This window comes from Gymnoscopelus braueri (genome assembly GCF_963280865.1).
Source record: "Gymnoscopelus braueri genome assembly, chromosome: 18".
NCBI lineage: Eukaryota > Metazoa > Chordata > Actinopteri > Myctophiformes > Myctophidae > Gymnoscopelus > Gymnoscopelus braueri.
In genome coordinates, this window is record NC_137618.1 from 17176151 (window position 1) to 17183053 (window position 6903).

Below are 6903 nucleotides of genomic sequence, written 5' to 3' on the forward strand. Positions count from 1 at the left end.
CCCATGCACGCCCAAACAGAAACTTGCGTGTCCGCTAAGGCTTTTTTTCCCCCGGCCGAAAACGCTAAAGCGATTTGCCTAAAAACGCTTCCAAATGCCCGAGTTGAAAATATTTCATCCCCAGCTTCAAGCAGCTTCAAGCGGATAAAAACGGCATGCGCGAGCGCGCCAGTGCCACACTGCTGGTGTTTCCAAAAACACGGCGCTCCCATTGTAAACAGTTGAAAACATACTGTATGCTGCGCTCAGGAAGAAACATCTAGGTGGAAACGGCCCATAAACGTAAAGGGGAATGAATACCATAGGCTGATTTTGTTTTCCTGTACATGGTTCAAAACTACAGAATGTTCTGCAGCTAATAAAATGATTGATGGGTGTGTTAGATTTAGGTATGCTGATGTGCAAGCATTGACAGTAGTCAACAGATTTGTTGATTATGGTCGAGCAATTTTCACCCTCTTCCTATTATTTAGGGCAGCTCGCCATAACTTCACTGCAAGAAATAATTAGTATATAAGAGACTGAGACTGAAACTTTTTTCTGTTTTATAACCATTACTGTTACTACACATATCTATGTAAGATCATATGTTTTGGTATGAAACCCCACATTTTTTATTTCACCAAGTATCCTATACATATAATAGCTCCATGTCTGACATTTGTAACAAACCAAACCGCATGAAAATCAGTTGATAATTCAAAATAAGGATTTTAATTGTGGAGAGGCCTCCTACTTCATACATACATGGGGCATACGCATATGGCAGTGGCGATGACACATCGCTCCAATTATCAAATTATCAAATGAGGTATCTATGTACAGTATCTATGACCAGAACCCCACAAAGCAAACAAGCCCCTAGCCCCAGAACCCTAACTTTAACCACATAAAAACCCATGATCTACAAACAGTACCTCTAGTTCACTAAATATATGCCATATGCCATGATAAGAATGATAAAATATAAACATATATATGTAAAATAAATTGACTAAATCTAATCTTCCTTGTGATACACCAACTCTTGTCCAGCTACGTTAATGAGAATCCATGCATTATGTCTTGAGACATCTTGTTCAGGGCAAAAACATAACCTCCTTGGTGGAGGGAAAAACACAATAATGGGCAAGAGGCTGGATTTGTAGTTGATGACATATTGACCACGTTGCTGATGCGTTTGCAAAGTTGATAATATCTAAACTTCTCCTCACTAACCACTAGAACCCCCAGCATCCCCACTCTGAGGGGAACACTCAAAAAACAGCCGATCTACAAGCTCACACCGTTGTGAGCTTGTAGCTACATGGTTGTTTGGGTTTTTTTGCTTGTAGATCGCCGTTTTAAAGATCCAAAGATCGCTATACGAGATTTGGCGTAGAGGGGGAAAAAAGAGCAGACCAAGTACAGAGCCAACTCAGGTGAAGTATATTTTAATTGACTAACTTTGTGATCAACAGCACCTCTCTTTTCTAAGGACTTTGGCACTGACGGAACACTGCAGGTGTGCACGCCAGCCCTGGTGAATAATTGTTCCGTCTCTGATGGATGTCCCAGTCAGAATGGGATCAAGGTAATCGATTACCCATGGACAAACATGCTCTTAGCTCAGTGACTAAAGCCTGCGGCCCTGACTTGCTCAGGTGAGAGTGATAGCATGGAACAGTCCGTTATTGGCAGCTTGACGACGGGTGTTTGATCAACATAGCCAAGCATGCCATTGCCAACTGGAGCTCTATATCCAGCATAGAGCAGTTCCCGGGAAGCATTCAGTGGGTATCAGCCACATACATGGCCGTTTGACAAGTGACAGGCGAGAGTGTGTGACGACAGGTGTACCGCAACGGAGGTCCGTAGCCTACGTAGAGGAAGTGAGAGTATATATGGACAGCATTAGACATGGATAGCTTTTGAGTGGGCGTAATAGGAGATGTGTGAAACAGAGTATGAGTTTTTGTCTGTATGCTCATGACTGCGCGTTTGCGTTTACCTAGTATTTCTGCGCAGGCATGTCTGCATATAAGTGCACTTGGAGCGTGCTTGTGCAGGATGGAGGGTTGTGGCATTTTCGTAACCACCTAAATCACTACACATTACTTTAGACAACATTAGAAAAATTGGGGGGGGGGGGGGGTTGAAAAAACTAAGTACATCTTTTAAATTCTTTGATTTTTTTCCAAAATTAATGTCATTACAGTAACTTTGTATTCAAATTATTATTGTGATATTATTGTGAACAAAAATCTAACATTTCCCAGTCTACATTTCCAGTTTAAGGCAAGAATCCCCCCCATCCCCCCAGCAAATCGAACCCTGTGCATGTCGTTCATGTCCTGTACACAGTATATCTAGGGCATCAGACGTACAGTATACTGCTAGACCACCGGTTGCCACTCTGTGTGCTAAAACCGCTTTGTCTCCTATTTGTCCTTGGGAGGTCTGGGGGGGATTTAGTTGTCTGCTATATCTATCTGCGGGCATCCGGAAGATCACAGGGTCAACTGACACCGGCAGTGTCAAAAGATTACTTCCAATTCTGATGGGATTGATTGCGTTTCCATTCCCCCGAAACCTATTTTGTTCGTCGCCTAGGCAGCTGGTACAGTACAGTGTTTGAATCCTAATTGGTGAGTGTCCCTCGACTCCCCTGTGGAGAATGGATAAAGAATGGATAAAGCTGTTGTTCATCCTGACACGTACTGTGTTTTGTTAGGGATAACTTTATACCTATAAAGCAACAGTACGTCTCATCAGGGGTGGAAAGTAACTAAGGACATTTATACCCAAGTACAATTTTGAGGTACTTTTACTTGACTTGAGCATTTCCATTTTCCGATACTTCTACTCCACTACAGAGGCAAATGTCGTACTTTTTACTCCACTGCAATTATTTGAAACCTTTAGTTAGCTACTTTACAGACTTTGATTTTGATTACAGACATACATTAGCCACTTAAACCCTGTTTTATACTGCGGCTATTTTCTTTTTCAATAATAATGAATGGAAAAAAAGAATATTTATTCAGGACCCATAAAAATGGGTCCGCGACCCCAAAATGGGTCCCGTCCCATTGTTTGGGAAACACTGATCTAAGGGATGTTTGCTGACAGCAATTCCCGTGCTTGACATTCATGCAGTTGCACACTTTCACACCCAGAATTGTCGCCCACTACAACAACTGCGCTCTTCCGGTGTTGGCTGCAGAGCAGCTTGGAAGGAGTGCCAAACATTTTAGTACCTTGCTCAATGGCACTGATGGTCTGTTGTGTGGCATTTATCAGACCATCGTACTTAAGCCCTCCTCGTGGTGCCAGTGAATAGAGTGGCAGTGGCAGGGTCCTTGTCCTGGAGAAACATTGTCTCTAAAAAAAAAAAACTCTCCTTGTTTCCACTCTCTCGCCCAATCAAATCACATGGATTGTTTTACTCCTGGAGGCAAGATGATACAATGAGGTTTTTGCTTATTGTCAATTCTATTACAGTATCTGCGAAAGATGTCCTTTTTTTAATATCATGAAACAGATGGAAGTACTGAGTACTCTAACCACTTAACCAATGAAACCCTATTGACCGTAGTCCCCAGGGGTCTATACTAGTCCCCCTCCTTTTTTCCCCTCAACACCCAATCTCTGCTGAAATTGTTGAAAACAAATGTTGTCAAATGTTCAGCCCAGAAAACAGACACTAGGGTTCAAGTGGTTAAACCCAGTTGACCGGAGTCCCCCAGGGGTCTCCTCATTTCTTTGCTTCTATACCAAATCTCTTTGCCAAAAATAGCCGATCTACAAGCTCACTTCTGAGCTTGTAGATTGGCTATTTTCACCAATTCATGTGGTTTTAAACAGGGCTTCATTAGTTTTGCCAACTAGGAAGCAATCAAAACAACATAGTCTCTGTCCTAAAAACATAAGGTTCTCTTGCTTCAACAAGACAAAACATTCCCCCCCCCCCAACTCCAATCTGTCATTCAAAACGAAGGGAAGGAATGTCCAACAGGTTGCAGAAATCATTTCACGTCAGCGAAGACAGAGGGAGAGAAGGAAAAAAAACTTGCTTGTTTATGGAACCAGTTAGTCTGAGGACAGCCAGCAAGATGGACTGCCTAGAGTAACCTTCCTATCCTACGAGGAAATGTCTTTCCAGGTTACGTACTACTAAGAGGGTCATTAGCACTAAACCGCTTTCCTGCGATTGTGAGAAATCACCGCCTTCAAGTGTCTCTACTTTGCTTGTAGACATAAGGATATTTAGTGTGTACGCCTCCACCCAGAGGTCTGTCATATCACCAGTGTGTAGTCTAGTTCAGTGTGTCTGTGTCCCACACATTGTACTTCCCAAACACAGGGTCGCACAACCCATTCTTATGGGTTGTGAGTATATCCCATTTTTCTTTCTTTTTCTTTCTTTCTTTCCATTTCCTACAATTATTATATTTTGTATTATTATTATTCACAGAATTCTTCCAAAACCTTCTAAAGATTTTCAGAAATGTTCACAAGCAAATTCATAAAAACATTTCTTGGTTTGTAGATCGGCCATTTCAAATTCTGGAACAATACAGAGGCCATTGTTAGGATAGCAGGAAAAATCTGAATACAGTATTGCAATGTGACAGAGTATATCTCCAATCAAACCACCCCAATGTATGCAAATTATGACCATTAAAGCTTAAATACTCTTATCTTTTTGGCAAGCAACACTGTCATACTACCGAATATAAATTAATCTTAAGGTGTGGTCGTACAGTCCAGAGGACAATGTATTACGTTATTCATACACAATAGCAACATGAAAATGATGTGAATCAAACAACTGTCATCGTAAACTATTTGATGCTATTGTTTGAATAACCTTCTGTGTTTATGAACCAACTCACTCATTTAGATCAATTTGTGATAAGTTTTTCCTTTTCCAGCTCTAAACATAACAAATCGTCCTGCACGTCTCTAGATAAGACCACTTGGTAAACACAGGATGGATTATTTACAAAATCTCCCCTCGCTACTTTGCCCTGCTGCTCTGAAATATAAGCAATCAAGAGTCTGATGTTGAATTAACGGGTATTATAGTACAAACGTGGAGTGAAGCTGTACCTTCCACGGGAGGTCAAACCTATAAAACATGAAAGATTAGAACTGAAGTTGGACGTGAAGCAATGCAAGATGCAGGCGTCTATGGATGGCCATGTCCGCCCGTCTGTCCATCTGTCCATCCGTCCCAAACAACATGGAATTTTTCTGTGCGCCTTCATGCTCCCCAGGGAATGAACCCTACTTCACATATCTGTTTCTATGGATCGCAAGTAAATATCCTGTTTTTGTGTTGTTGTTTGTTTATTGTTGTGCTCCTAAACTTTTTTAAGCAGATGAAGGTTTTTTTATGTAAAACAATTTTCAGAAGAATATCCAGAAATAATGAAAAATCCAAATAGCGATTAAGCTCTTATTTCATTCAGAATGTCCCTTATGAGTTCTCGCTCTAAAGGTCAAACAGTACTTGAACCGTTCTCCCACTGTAAAGGTTTAAAGTCTTTCCATGGGATTATACATGATTGCGCAAGACTGGTGCGAGTAGCTCCAGCCAAACGTCATAGATGAATGACTACTAGTAACTCAATGTAATGTACAGTAATAAAATGTTCTGCGTTATGGGAAATGCTGTGATGGGTTTTGACGGTTCCAGGACGATTCCAGGCCTCCATGGACGAAATATATTTGAGAAAAGATTGGCTGAATTGGCTGTGAACGAAGCCTTGCTTATACCCCCGTATTACGACGGTGTCACTTGCCAAAAATAACAGATCTATAAGCTAACAGCACTGAATTTGTTAGCTTGTAGATCAGTTATTCTTGGCAAGCGACACTTGGGCGACTGCTCTCTGGCATCACTTAGCTGAGTTAGCTCTCCTGCTGGCAGGGGAAGAGGACTGCCTATGAAGAATTCAATACAATTATGGTCAGTCAATGAATGAGTATGTGTCTGTCTGTTGTCCTGTTTACACAGGCTAAGAAGATGTTGGTTGGATATGGTTTGGGGCCAGAATATTCTCAGTATTTTCTGTAGACTTTTGGTGTGAAAAAATTCTCTTCTAGATTAAGTCGCCTACTCTGATATTAAGTAATTGTTTAAGTTCATACCAATCATATATAGTAAGTAAACTGTGGTAATTTTATACTGACAGACAGACATACATGGCTACCATCCTTTTGAGAAGGCGGTGGAATTGGATTGGATATGCCCTTCATTGGACACCAGACGGTGAACGTAAAAGAGGCCGGCCCAAGAACACCTGGCGTAGGACAGTTGAGGGAGAGCTGAAGACCCGGCTGCATCACATTCTATAGACGCTGGCCTAGAACAGACAGGAGTGGAGATCCTTTGTTGCTGCCCTGCATGCCAGCCGGCATAAAGGGCAGTAATTAAGTAAGACAATTTTATCCCAGGATGTATATTGTACGTACTTGTTACAGCGTTGTGACTGTGAATAAAAGTGAGTTCTGGCTCGGATGCTGCCTTGCTGTCCCACAACGGAGGCGTCCAGGGCTGCAGCAGAAATGACTCATTATAATTATGACTAACAGTGACCCATGAGCCCACTTGAAGTGACTGTCAACTCAAGTGAAATAGAGTTCTCACAAAATACTGTTTTGTTATGTGAGCAACAAAAGCCGACCGAAAGAGCCCGCCCACAATTTCAAGTACTCTTTGATGGGTTTCAGGAATAGTCCACCCCCTCCCCACCACCACCCACGTGTATAGAGAGATACTGACAACATTATTTTGGGCTTTGACGTGAGTAATCGAGTGTTGCGTGTTTCTGTAATATACCTGCGTGTCCATAAATATTATCTTTCTGTGTAAGCACAAATGAAACTAGAAAAGTGAGCTCAACAGAGCACCGC